The sequence below is a fragment of the Pelophylax lessonae genome, assembly GCF_965119305.1.
Source record: "Pelophylax lessonae genome assembly, chromosome: 4".
NCBI lineage: Eukaryota > Metazoa > Chordata > Amphibia > Anura > Ranidae > Pelophylax > Pelophylax lessonae.
The window spans coordinates 403,337,496-403,351,650 of record NC_138771.1 but is presented as its reverse complement, the minus strand read 5'-3'; the positions used below and the strand labels follow the sequence as shown (position 1 = coordinate 403,351,650).

The following is a 14,155-nucleotide window of genomic DNA, read 5'->3' as shown; positions in this document are numbered from 1 at the left end:
TTCTTGATGCCGTTGGAGACCAGAAAAATCCCCCAATGCAGGGAAGCCACCTCAATGCAAAAGGACTCCATTCTGAACTTCTGCAACAATACAAAGCAGTTCAGCGTCTTGAGGTCCAGAATTGGACGCAAAAACCCCTGAAAATGTTTCCGAAGTCGGAACTGGGACCATCACCCTTTAAAGTAAAAGGGCCTGTAAGCGGACCAGGGACAGTCGCATGTTGGAAGGAAGAACCTTACCGGAGGGTAAGAACGAAACTCGATTTTGTAGCTGTACCGAATGACATCGTGGACCCCCCTGACTTGTACCAGGGAAGTCCACGGGTCCTTGAACCAGCGAAGACGTCCCCCCCACCCCTGATACGGGTGAGGGTGCACCCTCATGCTGAAGGGGCCTTGTTTACGGGTCTGGAGAAGCCCGCTCTTAAATTGCCAGGCCAAGTTAGCTTGGATCCCCCAGAGGAGGCCCAAAAGGCTCAGATCCCTTGTCAGTCGACCCTGAGGGACAAAAAAAGTCTTATGAGCCGAGAAGGAGGGCCCACATCTGCGACGAGGGTCCTTGTCCTTAGTAGCCTGTGGAAGAAAGGTACTCAGGGTGGCACCAAACAGGCGATCTCCTTGAAAGGGAAGATCAGTCAAGGCTTTTTTAGAAGTCTGGTCCGCAGACCAGCATTTGAGCCAAAAGACACATTGAAGGACCACTGCCGAAACCGAGAGCAGAGCCACTAGGGGAGCCACATCCAAAGAGACATCACAGATAAACTGCAGCCCTTGGACTAGCTGGTCCGCCAGCTTGGCAAAGACAGGAGGGCGCTACTCTCCCTCCAGGTCATGTCACCGGTGGAACAGTCCACTTCTTAAGAAGGGACTCCTCATAAGGGTATCGCCTAGTAAAATCACTTAGGTACCCCAAGGGGACACTTTGGTCGTCCCCACTATTTAGTGACAATTCCGTCAAAATAGGAGGGGAAAGGGAACACCTTTTTCGCTCTGGATGGCTTGTGAATGCCAAAGAGAACCTGCGCCTCCACCGCAGCTTCAGCTGCATCCTCCATCTTTAAGGTCTCACACACAGCTAAATCAGTGCGTCCACCAGCGCCAAGTGGAGGAATCCTCCTCGCTATCTGAGGATTCAGGGTGCGTGGTTGCAGACCCAGCAGGGTGACCCATGTCTGCGGCGGCTGAATCATTCAGGATCTGAAGAGAAAGATGAGGCAGGGGAGTGGGGGTGCTTTTTGCCAGCCCGTCACCCAAAAGCCACCTCCACCTGGGACACCAAGAACTCCAGGACTGCCGTCAGTGCATCGATGGATGGATGGGACCCGGAGGGCACCGCAGCCTCAGAGAGGGAATCAGGTGGGAAGATGTGCTCCAAAGACTCCATTAATAACTAGGGGGACCCCACTAAAAATGTAAAGCACTGCTAAAGAACAACCCCCCATCGCTCTGGCAGCCCACCCAGTTGCCAGCCACAGAGCACCAATCAATCCTCAGTAGAGAGGAAGAGGACCCCACCAGACTCACCACCCCGCAGAAACCAGGCACCACAGCTACCGGGATGATCTGCACTCCACATGCGGCGATCAGGAAGTGAAAATGTCCAGGAGTCCGTACCAGGGGATGAAGAGGGGCTCCCACTGCCAAAATCGCTGCTCAGAGGGATCCACTGTCATAGCCGCTGCTATTTTCAATGGCAAACCACCGAAAAATGGCCGTTGAACTACACAAACATGGCTGTCATGCATTAAGCACACAGGCTACAAGAAAATGGTGGCACCACAAGGCTCCCAGGAGCCCCCACCAGGTACAGATCACCGACGGTGCACCGCTCAGCCCCCATCACCAGCACAGCACTCTGCCTCCAGATTAGGCGGTGAACCAGGTCAACCCACAGCCCCAGGGTCAGTGGAGGGGGGTGGATGGGGGAACGAGATGGACCGCAGGGACCACAAGACCAATGGGGGGTGCCTAATGGGAAGGAGGGGCCCATATCCACCCCAAAAACCTCCAGGGGGAGAGGGGGAACAGTTACTTACCACACAAGGAACCAGACGGGCACTGCTCTAGACAGACCCTGCTCTCTATCGAAATGGGGGGCTATCGACCCCAGGAGGAACGCTGCGACTCGGGCCGAGACCCGGTCATATGTGACCTCACAAGACGTTTAACTCGCAGGACAGCCCCCGTCCGGTGAGGCTATGTCGCAGCCAACCTAGCACAGAGCTGAGGTCTGCCTGCACTCAATGGCCAGACTGGGGTGACCACTGGATCTACATTATTCAGCCCGTCACCCAGTTCGGCAGTTGATTGTAGATCTCACAGGAAAAAATCCAGGAGAAAAAAAAATTCTACCTAAAAAGAAAAAATTGCCAGGACCAGAGATCCCAGCAAGAAACTAGGCCCTTACTCCTTACTAGGCAGAAAAAAACTGAGTACCTATAGCAGAGAGAGGGAGTATACCCCTGGGACTGCCCATAGGCGTAGCCAGACTTTTTTTCTGCCTAGTGTCCTACTGCTGTAGGGGCAGTATAAACCAATGGTTTTAGAAGATCAGTAGCTGTGTCCCTCAATGAACGAAAGAGAAATCTTTGTTTAGCTCAGAGCACCATTCTTCAGACCACCTCCATGGAACATAAAAAGGTGTGGCCGAAGGGCCAAACACCAATTTGATATGTGGGCAGACCAACTGGAGCACATTAAAAATTCCTATGCTGACCAAGAAATACAGCAAAAGGGCTGGAAAGCTTTAGGCTAAGCTGATGTGAAGATCCTATTTGAAATCATTGCTGCCCGCTTAGCGGGTATATTACCATCTCCTATTCACCCAGTACAGGTGGGTTTTGTCAAAGGCAGAACAGCGTCTTCCAACATCTGAAAAGTAATAACTGTGTTTTAACATGCTAGTATCACCTGTAGAGGATTTGGCTATTATCACACTAGATCAGCCTTTCTCAACCTTTTCAACACAGAGGAACCCTTGAAATAAATTTCTGGTCTCAGAGTACTCCTGCTAAAAATGAAAAATCTACAACTCATGATACATAAGAGTGACAGTCAGTGGGAAGAATGCTCCTTACTCTTATCATTGGGAAGAATTACCCCCTTACAGATAGCTAAAAGGAACAATGTTGTCATTGGAAACTTATCTGAGAGGCAGAAATTGCCCATTGTTTAAGGGGTGGGTGTCCATTTTTGAGAAACCCCGCACTAGATGCTGAAATAAACTTCAACAATGTCAGCTTAAAATGGCTTTTTCTAGAACTCCACAGACAGTGCTTTTCTGGACATTAACCACAATTTATTAGAAAAATTTCCTTGTCACCCACAGCAAAATATGTTGCTTCGGGTCATATTTTAGACACTATTAATTTATATAAAGGACCTAGACAGGACTGCCCCACTCTCCCTGCTCTTATTCCTTTCTGCCCAGGCCAATTTCCAACTTTCAGTGCTGTGAATGACAATAGCGTGGTCATGCTACACTGTACCCATATTCAATTTTTATAAATTTTTTCACACAAATAGAGCTTTCTTTTGGTGGGATTTAATCACTACTGGGTTTTTTTTTTTTTTTGCTAAACAAAATAACAGAAATTACAAAAAAAAACAAAAACAAAAAAAAAAAAAAAACAGTTTTCATAGTCTGTTATAACATTTTCAAACAGGTAATTTTTCTCCTTCACTTATGTGCGCTGATGAGGATGCACTGATGGGCACTGATAGGCTGCATGGATGAGGTGGCACTGGTGGGCCCTGATGAGGTGGCACTGATAGGTGGCACTGACAGGCAGCACTGAAGGGCACTAATAGGTGGGACTGATGGACACTAGTAGGTGACACTAATAGGTGGCACAGATGATGAGGCACTGATAGGTGGCACTGGTGGGCACTGCTTAGCAGTACTATATGCACTGGTAGAGGGCACTGGTGGGCACTGCTTAGCAGCAGTGGGTGTCCATGTGTGGGACCGATGACCCGTTTACACAAGCCGGTAATCAGCTTTTTTTTGTTTTCTCCTTACGCTGTCAGCTTGAGGATAACAAAGCTGATTACCAGCTTCTGTTTACATCCTGTGATCAGCTGTCATTGGCTGAAAGTTGATCATGTGGTAAGAGGCCAGGAGGGGACGCGCAGGCAACACATGCCCGGGAGGACATACATGGACTCCCTCCTGGCAATTTAGGCCTGCGCTGTAGCTGTCTTTTGGCTATAGTGAAGGTGGGAAGAGGTTAACCTTGTACTGGCACCTTTATCTGGATTCCTGAATACCACTGCCCTGTTTCATGGGATTAAGATAGGATGTAAGGAACTTCGTACAGCATTATGGCATTATTTGCAGACAATGCACCCTGTATTAGTATTCACCTCTGACCAACCCGGAAATGCAGGCACTAAAAGCAGATATTTAAAACCTTTTACCAATATTTAGGACTTTGCATAAATTTTAGAAAGCGCAAAGTGCTCCCCCTTGACGTCCACTCCACCTTTCCCCATAGCTAAACAGCACATCACATACTGTATCTGGGAATTAAAATTAGTAAAGATCCCTCATCCTTATATTTAAACTATCATCTGTTGACCACAAAAATAGTGGAGTTGATGGTTGAAGGCATAGATGGACCTTCACTATTACTATTTGTGAGATGTCATCTATTCCAAATGGTAAGTTTTATCTGTCTCTTATATCCCCTTCAGACTATTTAAATTTTAAATTAAACACAAATATATACAACGTTTAAAAGCTTTACTCTCCTTTCTATGGCGTAACAAAATATAGAATAGTCTTATCTAAACTATATCTCTTGAAGAGTGAAGGTTCGGGGGGGGGGGGGGGGGGGAGGGTTTGAGTTTACAACTTTGCTTGCCTTTTACATAATGGTCTGGACTGGATACTGCAAGCCTCATGTTTTACCAACTATGCCCTAGAATCAGAAATGGTTTATGCCTTTGACTTACCAGCTATATTACACAACAAAATTATGTAATTACCCAAAAATTTACAAAGCAATCTATTACTCTGTGACACCCTTATAGTGTGGAAGGAAATATGGAAAACGTTTGGTCTATCACTTTTATTTCCAGACATCTTCTTATTCGTGATAATCCTATGCTTCCTTAGAACATGGAATATGAGGCTGTCATGCTCAGGGGTCAGGTTTGGAGACCAATTGCTATAGTGGTAGAGAGGCTCCTACCGACCAGTTGGATAACTACACAAGGAGGTCACCCTGTCGGATAACATGTGCAAACCTAGGTCTAAGCACTAACCAGTATTTACCACAGCTCCTGACGGTAAAGGTCAGACCAGAAGGTGAGCAAGCCGGGGTCTAGTAGCAGTTATAGCAGGTAGAGATCAAGCAGAAGCGTAGTCCAGGAACAAGCCAGAGGTCAATAACAAATAGTTGCAGGTTGGGATTGAGCAGAAGCATAGTCGAGGAACAAGTCAAAAGTCGGTAACGAGTGCTAGTGGAGATGAGGACAGCTGCAGGTACACAGATATCAGCTGGAAACAGTACAATAACCTGGCAAACAGGAAGTGCAGAGACATGGCTTAAATCAGGAAGTTCATGCGACTCTTGCTCCATAGCTGATGGCACTTTTATCATATGGTGTGGGAATGCCCACCTGTCAGGGCATTCTGGTTGGAGGTGACTGCATTTATTAGCTCTATTTCCCTGATACCTAACATATGCAATCCTTTGAGATGCCTTCTAGGGTATATTGATGATGAATCCTTATCTAAAAATGTTCAGCTTTTTTGAGATTGGTGTTATATTATGCCAAGAAATCCATACTTATGCAGTGGAAATCCTCCACTCCTCCTACTGTAGCCTTTTGGCTGACATTGGTCAATCAGGCACTTCCACTATACAAAATGACGTATGAAGCTAAAGGCTGCCCTCGAAAATTCTATAAAGTTTGGGAGACTTGGGTTAACTCTGATCGCACTATATCTCCGAATACATAGACGGAGACGAGATACTATGAATAAAAGTGTGACATTCATTTTGCCATAATACTACGTTAATGGTAGATTACCTGTTCACAGTTTACATGACCCTTTTGCTGTTAAATGTGAATATTATGATGAATCCCTTTCGTTCACTATGTATTATATGCACTGACTGGACTATTCGTTGTTCTTTCTCTATGTGATACTTTTGATGATATGTTTTGTACTTCTTTGTATGTGTACAATAAAGTTAACCTTTAAAAAGAAGTTCATGCGAGGAGCAAAGAGCTCAAGGTTCACTAGAAACAAAAGACAAAAATTGTTCTAAGAGATCAGACAGGGAGCTGTCCAGCATCTCAGGTGACTCAGCAAGAAGAGCTACTGCTAGAGGCAGCAGATGATGTTGGGTTAGATCCCAGTCCCAACAGCATCTTTCTCTATCTGCTTATTCAAAGGCCATAAGAAAGTTCTCTTTGTTTTCCTTGGATCCTGGTAAATTGGAATCTTTCCAGGATATCTCTACTAACTATGATTTACCAAGGTACCGCCTATTTTACTACTTCCAAGTTGTGGACTATGTTAGGTTGTGCTGTCTGTTCAGGAATAAAACCTTCCAACGCTCTCTGATAGACTTTATACTACAAAATCGTGCTTATGCCAATTTCTAATATTTATCGGACCAGTTGGGTTTGAGGTTCCTCTAACTAATCTCAATGGATCCATCTGGGTTATGACAGGTCTGAGACGTGATCCTCAAAAAATTGCATCTCTCCAGCTGTCTCAACAATCACCAAAGTAAAAGGAAACCTAAAACATTAATATATAAATGTTATATACAAAATTCTGTTTCAACCAAACATTTCTTTCCCAGATGGCAAGCTTTTACTGTACGTAAATGTCTCTTTAGAATTCATAAATAAGCTCTCTGATGACAGCCTTCAAATTCACTGAGTGGTATCCAAAGCAAGCCTCAGCAATATCCTAAGCTGACTTTCCCCCTGCCATGACTTCAGGGAAGGAAATGCCTCCCTTCTGCACATAATGTGGACACATGCTACAATGCAGTCTTGGTTTCTCTCTTTGTTTATTCTTATAAGTTACTTTTTTATTTTGAGTGGACACAAGTCTTCTCCTTCATGTATTCCTAGACCCATTCCCAGCTTTTTTCCCCTTTTGCATTCTTCTGTACATTTCTTACCCAGCATATCCCAAATTCCCTAGTGACCATGGTTCCGATCTTTTTACGCTACATGGGATTTTACAAGGTCATACTATCTACTGTTACCATTGTTCTGGCTGAGAAAAAAGCACAAGTACATCTAGTTCAACCAATAGAAGAAAAAAAATGTATATATAGACACAAACATACATATATACACAAAATTATACCTACACTTGATTCAGAGGAAGGCAAAAAAACCCCCCCAAAAAGCATGATCCAATTTGCTCCAGCAGGGGAAACAAATCCTTCCTGATCCTCCAAGAGGCAATTGGATATTCTCTGGATCAACTTTACCTATAAATATTAGTATCCAGTTATATTACGTGTATCTAGGAAAGAATCCAGGCCTTTCTTTAACCACTTAAGCCCCGGAAGATTTTACCCCCTTCCTGACCAGGGCCTATTTTGCGATTCGGCACTGTGTGACTTTAACGGACAATTGCGCGGTCGTGCGACGATGTACCTAAACGAATTTGACGTCCTTTTTTTCCCACAAACAGAGCTTTCTTTTGGTGGTATTTGATCACCTGTGCGATTTTTTGATCATACGCTATAAACAAAAAAAGAACGTAAATTTTGCAAAAATAACGATATTTTTCAAATTTTTTTATATGAAATTCCCCAAAAAAAATGTAAAAATCAAAATTTTTTTAACATTTTTGGCCAATTTGTTTTATGCTACCTATGTTTGGTAAAAAAAAAAAAAAATCGCAAAAAGCGTATTTTGATTGGTTTGCGCAAAAGTTATTGCATTACTAAGGGAAAGATTTTTTATTTTTTTTAACGAGTAATGGCGGCGATCTGCGATTCTTTTTGCGGGACTGCGACATTGCGGCGGACAGCTCGGACCCTTGACTGACATTTTTGACATTTTTGGGGTTACCAGTGACTGCAGTAATCAGTGCTATACATATGCACTGTTACTGTAAAAATGACACTGGCAGTGAAGGAGTTAACTTTATTGGAGAGGGAGGGGTTAAGTGTGTCCCTAGGGGCGTGTTTCTAACTGTGATTGGCTGTGGCTACTAGTGTAAGAACAGAGATCAACGGTCCTACATAGTAGAACCGTGTGATCTCCATTCTTACACAGGGAAGAATGACAGGCGGCTTTGTTTACATTAGCCGCCTGCCTTTCTTCCGGTGTAACGGACATTGGGTCCGCTGGGCACACGCGCGGGGGGGGGGGGGGGGGGTCCGTGACCGCGCGGGACTGCGCCTCCAGCGGTGAGCGCTCACTCGCTCCCCAGAGCCTCACAGGCTAGCGACGTAGTCCTACGTCGCTTTGCCTGTGAGGGGCTGACCGCCGTAGTAAATAGTCGTGCGGCGGTCGGCAAGTGGTTAAACAATCTACTGAGCTGGCCAGGAGCTGGTGCCCAAAACCGAACTGCATATTCCAGATGAGGTCCTAAAAGATTTGTACAGTGGCAAAATGATCTCTCTCTCTGCAGTCCATGCCTCTCTTAATAAAAAAAAAAGGAGTTTGCTCGCTTTGGAAACTGCAGCTTGGAATTGTATGCTAATATTAAGCTTATTATCTACCAGAATACCCAGATCCTCCTTCACCATTAACTCCTTCAGCGGTTCTCCTCCTAGTACGTATGATTCAGGTTTCTAGCCCCTAAGTGCATAACTTTACATGTGTCAACATTAAACCTCATTTGGCACAAAGTTGCTCAAATAAAGAGTGCATTGAGGTTGGCTTGTAAGTTGGAGACATCCTGAAAGGAGGTTATTCCACTGCACCACTATATAGAGGACATGAAACAAATAAAGAATCTTAGGTAACAACGTAATTTAATTGCAGCGATACAGCCTAGAGACATAAACAGGTATCCAACATTGAGCGAACATTGATGGGTAATTAGCTTTATACAGAGGCAGGATAGCCTTTCAGTTTGACTCCCAAGTAGGGGAGATGGTGGAGCTCATTGGAACACAAAAAAACGCATTCAAAAAAGTTATAAATTGATTTGCATTTTATTAAGTGAAATAAGTTTTTGATCCTCTATCAATCAGCCAGATTTCTGGCTCCCAGGTGCCTTCTAGATAGGTAACGAGCTGAGATTAGGAGCACTCTCTTAGGCTCGGTTCACACTATTGCGATGCGGGAAGGCTGCGAATTCGCAGCCTGTTCCCGCATCGCACACGCACCCCCGGCAGTTCACACTGCCATATGCGATCCGCTGGGGGTGTCAATGTAATCTTAACGACACCCCCAGTTTGATCGCATATCGCAGTGCGATCGTGCAGTTCGCACAGGATCGGATCGCACAAGTGTGAACCGCTGTGCGATCCGATCCTGATGCGGCAGCAAAAATGCCTCCTGTGCGTCTTTGCTGCGGGTGCGGTGCGAATTTAGCCATACAAACTGTATGGCTAAACTCGCACCGCACAGCTGATCGCATGTCATGTCGGAGCAGTGCGCTCCGACATGACATGCGAACCCGGCACACGCAGAAGTGTGAACCGGCTCTTAAGGGGAGAGCTCCTAATGTCAGCTGGTTACCTGTATAAAAGACACCTGTCAACAGAAGCAACCATTTAGAAACTTGATGAGAGGGTGACAACAGTTGGTGCAATTATTTGCAAATGGAAGAAACACAAAATAACTGTCAATCTCCATTGGTCTGGGGGTCCATGCAAGATCTCACCTTGTGGAGTTTCAATGATCATGAGAACGGTGAGGAATCAGCCCAGAATTACACAGGAATATCTTGTCAACACTAATGACTTGCAGAGGATCTGCAAAGAGGAGTGGGACAAAATCCCTCCTCAGTTGTGTTCAAACCTGGCGGCCAACTACAAGAAACGTCTGACCTCTGAGCCTTCCAACAAGAGTTTTGCCACCAAGTACTAAGTCATGTTTTGACAAAGAGGTCAAATACTTCTTTCAGTTATTAAAATACAAATACATTTATAACTTTTTTGAAATGCGTTTTTCTGGATTTTGTTGCTTTTCTGTCTCTCACTGTTAAAATAAACCTACAATAAACCTACCATAAAAATTATAGACTGATCATTTCTTTGTCAGTAGGCAAAGGTACAAAATCAACAGGGTATCAAATACTTTTTCCTGTCACTGTATGTTGATTCATTCCCAAGCTTGAGATAGAAGCAAATCGATCCAGCATCCTAAACTGGTTAGGTAACATGGTGTGTGGGGACAAGACAAATAAAAGAACATCATCAGCAAAAAAAAAAAAAAAAATTTGTGATGGCAGGAAGCCACTTTGATGTCCTTTATATCAGGAATAGAGCGAATCAGAAGAGTATTTTATCTATGCTTGGGGGTTGGTATATAGGGAGGTTACCCACTCAATAAAGTTTGGGCAAAAGCCAATTTCTGTAAAACATACAGCAGGTATGGCCATGAGATAGTATCAAAATCGTTATCTATATCCAGCGATAATAAATGTAGGGGAATCTGTCGTCAAAATGCTAAGTGCTGGAGAAAGACCACTGATATTATCACTCACCTGGCGACAGGGTAACCAACCTAGTCCTTGTGTATTAGGAGACCTAAAGGTGGGCTACATTTGGATTTTTTATCTACAGATCTGCCTCACTACTGTTTTTTTGGGTCGTTTTTTTTTTTTTCAATTACAAAAACAAAGAAAAAAAAAAAGGAATCTACATTCTATATTGTTAAAAGTGATGTAGGCTTGTCAATTTTTCTATACACACATTCAGCCTAATGCTCCCACTCATAATGCAAATTATGAGTCGGCTGACTCATTAAAAACAATGCACTTCCAGTATTGTTTGAGTGTTGTTAAGCAGTCAGGCAGGCATTGTAGTACATATTGTACTCTGACAGTAATTCATAAATTTCTACATTTCTATTTAATACAAAGGAAGTACATGTAAAAATATGAAAGTCACATAAAAATTTGGTAAGGCTAGAACTACATCAGTCAGGAATAGCAAATGAAAGGAAGTCATTTGATACACCACACCCTTTAAAACCATACATAAAACAACCAGAAAATGTTCAGCCTGCCCAAAGTGATCAAGGGGAACTCAGAAAAAAGGTTGAATTTATTTTAAGATTCGATTAGCCAACAGATGAATTATTGTAGGATCTGTGGGTAACTTATACACAATTTATAGCAAGCACACTGGAAGAATTTTTTTTTTTTATCACTCACATTTTTTTTTTTTTTTTATATATAGAAATACCCCTAGAACAGTCAGGGCTAGTGCACTTAAGCAACAATAGCCTCTGAACTGTCCCCTGTTTAGCTTACCTGCAGGATGAAATACATACCTTGTAAATTTCTTGTCCAGCGCTGCCATCTGCGGTGTGAAGCAGCAGTGTCCCTCTTCCTGGATTTCGGAGTCCCAGAATGCCATGCCTCGTCCCTTCCGGTGCAGGCGCGTCATCCCACAGCTGGTTCTGCGCATGCCCAGAAGCTGTTCTCATTCAATAAGCAGGGAATGACGCATCTGAACCGGAAGTGATGAGGGACACCGGTGCAGGCGCATTGACTCCTGAGATTGAAGACACTCATCACCCAGGAGTCAATGCAAAGGAGGAAGTGACGTCGGTGGCCGCAGAAGGAGGAAGTGGCAGGAAGGTAAGTTAATTATCATTAAAAATAAGGTAAGTGACACAAAAAAAAATAATAATTATCCAATTCTTTATCAGGATGTTTTAATGTAATTGATGGTGTAAACTTCAAAATTAGGGTGGAACTCCGCTTTAAAGCAAGTGGACTGCAGGACCTATAATTTCTACATAGTTGTCTTTTTACACTGGTATCTTACATCTTAGGACACACTCATGTCACAAGCTGGCGGAGCACAACTACAATGTGAAAACAGATACCAACCATATCTCAGATATGATCTCAACTGAATCAACTCTACCCAAGAGACAGTATTTCAATTATTAAATGCAGCTCACATCTGTAAATGAAGTGCATGCTTCTGTTTTCATAATTCTAATTAAATCACCCAGAAAAGCAGATTTTGCTGCACTTTATATAATGACTGTGCAATTCAAACATCATATTGTTTCCAGAGACATCATGATGGATTTGACATTATAGTTTAAAAATGGTAGGTCAGCCAAAGGTTACACAAAGTACAGATGTACAAAATATCAGATTGCTTGCATACTGTGCCATGTTGTCCTCTGCACACATTAATTGGGTGGGTTACAGCACTTGGCTTCATAGTAAAGTAGCAATGTCTTAACAGCTGAAAGCAATAATGTGTGACACGGATTCTCATTCCAAAATATTAGAATGAAATAAATAAAAGTTTTCTTGCTTTAACTCTTGAAACAGCAAGTAACATAAAGGAGCCCTGAAGTGTAAAAAGAAAAAAAAAAGGCCAGGAATATGAACCCTCTGTGTATTGCACTGTTCGCAGTCGCTGCGGTATTATATATGCATTCAGCAGTATTAATCTTTTCCCTGGTCAATGAGGCTAGCAGGATGTTCACAGTTGTAAAATTAGTCAAGTCTTAACCCCATGACCCTCAGGTTCTAATGCCTCGTACACACGATCAGATACTCGTACGGAAAAAATTGCTTTCAAATTGATCGCACGATAATCAGATCATTAGTATACAGCTTTCGACAGCCGAACATGACATTTCGTCCAACAAAATCCGAAGGGACAAACACGAAAACCTTTGTCGTATGATAGGCTAGTGAACGACAATTGTTTAATCAGTACAGTATGCGTTCACTAAAAGTCGATAGACAAAGACCACACATGATCAGAAACATTATAATAACCCTAAAAAAGCCTGGCTGCCATTGTTTTTGTTTTGCACCATCCAATACGTAGGTACGCAACAGGAAGCTTTTCCAGAATCATACAAAAAAAAAAAAAAAATCATACGTTTAGTACGCATTGTTAAATTCGATACTAGTATCATGCAACAAAATGCGAATGATAAGTTGTCCGATTTCTGATCGTGTGTATGAGGCATTAGACTGGCAGCCCTGGCACAAGCTCAGGATCACTCGACGTTTTGGCAGCTGACAAGCAGTTACTACTATCCCCAGGAAATAAACAGGAAGCTTAACAATTTCAAATATTTTTAACTCAGAGCTCTGAACAAGGCCAGTCTTAACAACCAATTAGACTATCAGAATCGTGTGAAAGCATATTTAAAGTAATTTTGTCATACTTAACTGAACCCTGAGAAAGCATTTGTGGAATCTGTTCCGGCAGTGCCAAACAGAGCACAGAGAACCATATTGACAGTTTTGCCTTCCACCCAAAGCTTATACAAAGAATGCCACCCTTATCGGGCAGTTCACTCACAAGTATTCATTTGTATTCATCACCTTGCACAGAGAGTAAGAACCATTGACATTATTTCACCCATTGATAGAGTTTCTTTGCGCAACCGACAAAGTTTGTCGCAACAACCTGCCAATGTTTGGGGTAAAGGATACGCAAAATGCACTGAAGTTGAGCTCCTGGTAGCTAATGCAGCCCTGTATATTATAAAAAATCATTACATAGTTTGTGAGGTTGATAAAAGACATCAGTCCATCCATATGATGTGTGTGTGTGTTTGCTGTTAACCATACATTGTATACCCCTGTATGTTGTGGTCTTTAAGGTGCCCATCTAATAGGTTTTTGAAACTATCGATGTTCCCTGCTGATACGACTGCTTGTGGAAGCAAATTCCACATCCTTACTGCTCTGACAGTGAAGAACCCCTTACGTATTTTAATGTTAAACCGTTTTTACTCTAGTTTTAGTGAGTGGCCACGTGTCTTATTGTATTCCCTTTCTCTGAAAAGTTTGTTCCTTATGCCAGGGTCGCCAGTACAGTATTTGTACATTGATATCAGATTCCCCCCTCAAGCGTCTCTTCTCCAGAGAGAAGAAGTTCAATGCCTGTAGTCTTTCCTCATAGCTGATGTCCTCCATTCCCCTAATTATTTTTGTTGCCCTTCTCTGGACTCTCTTCAGTTCCAGCACATCCTTCCTGAGGACCGGTGCCCAGAAC

General features: G+C 43.2%; 1 protein-coding gene across 1 annotated transcript in view; it reads right to left on the bottom strand.

Moving 5' to 3' along the window:
* JADE2 (jade family PHD finger 2) overlaps positions 1 to 14,155 on the bottom strand; it is an 829,642-nt gene that overhangs the window by 166,259 nt on the left and 649,228 nt on the right. The window lies entirely within an intron of this gene.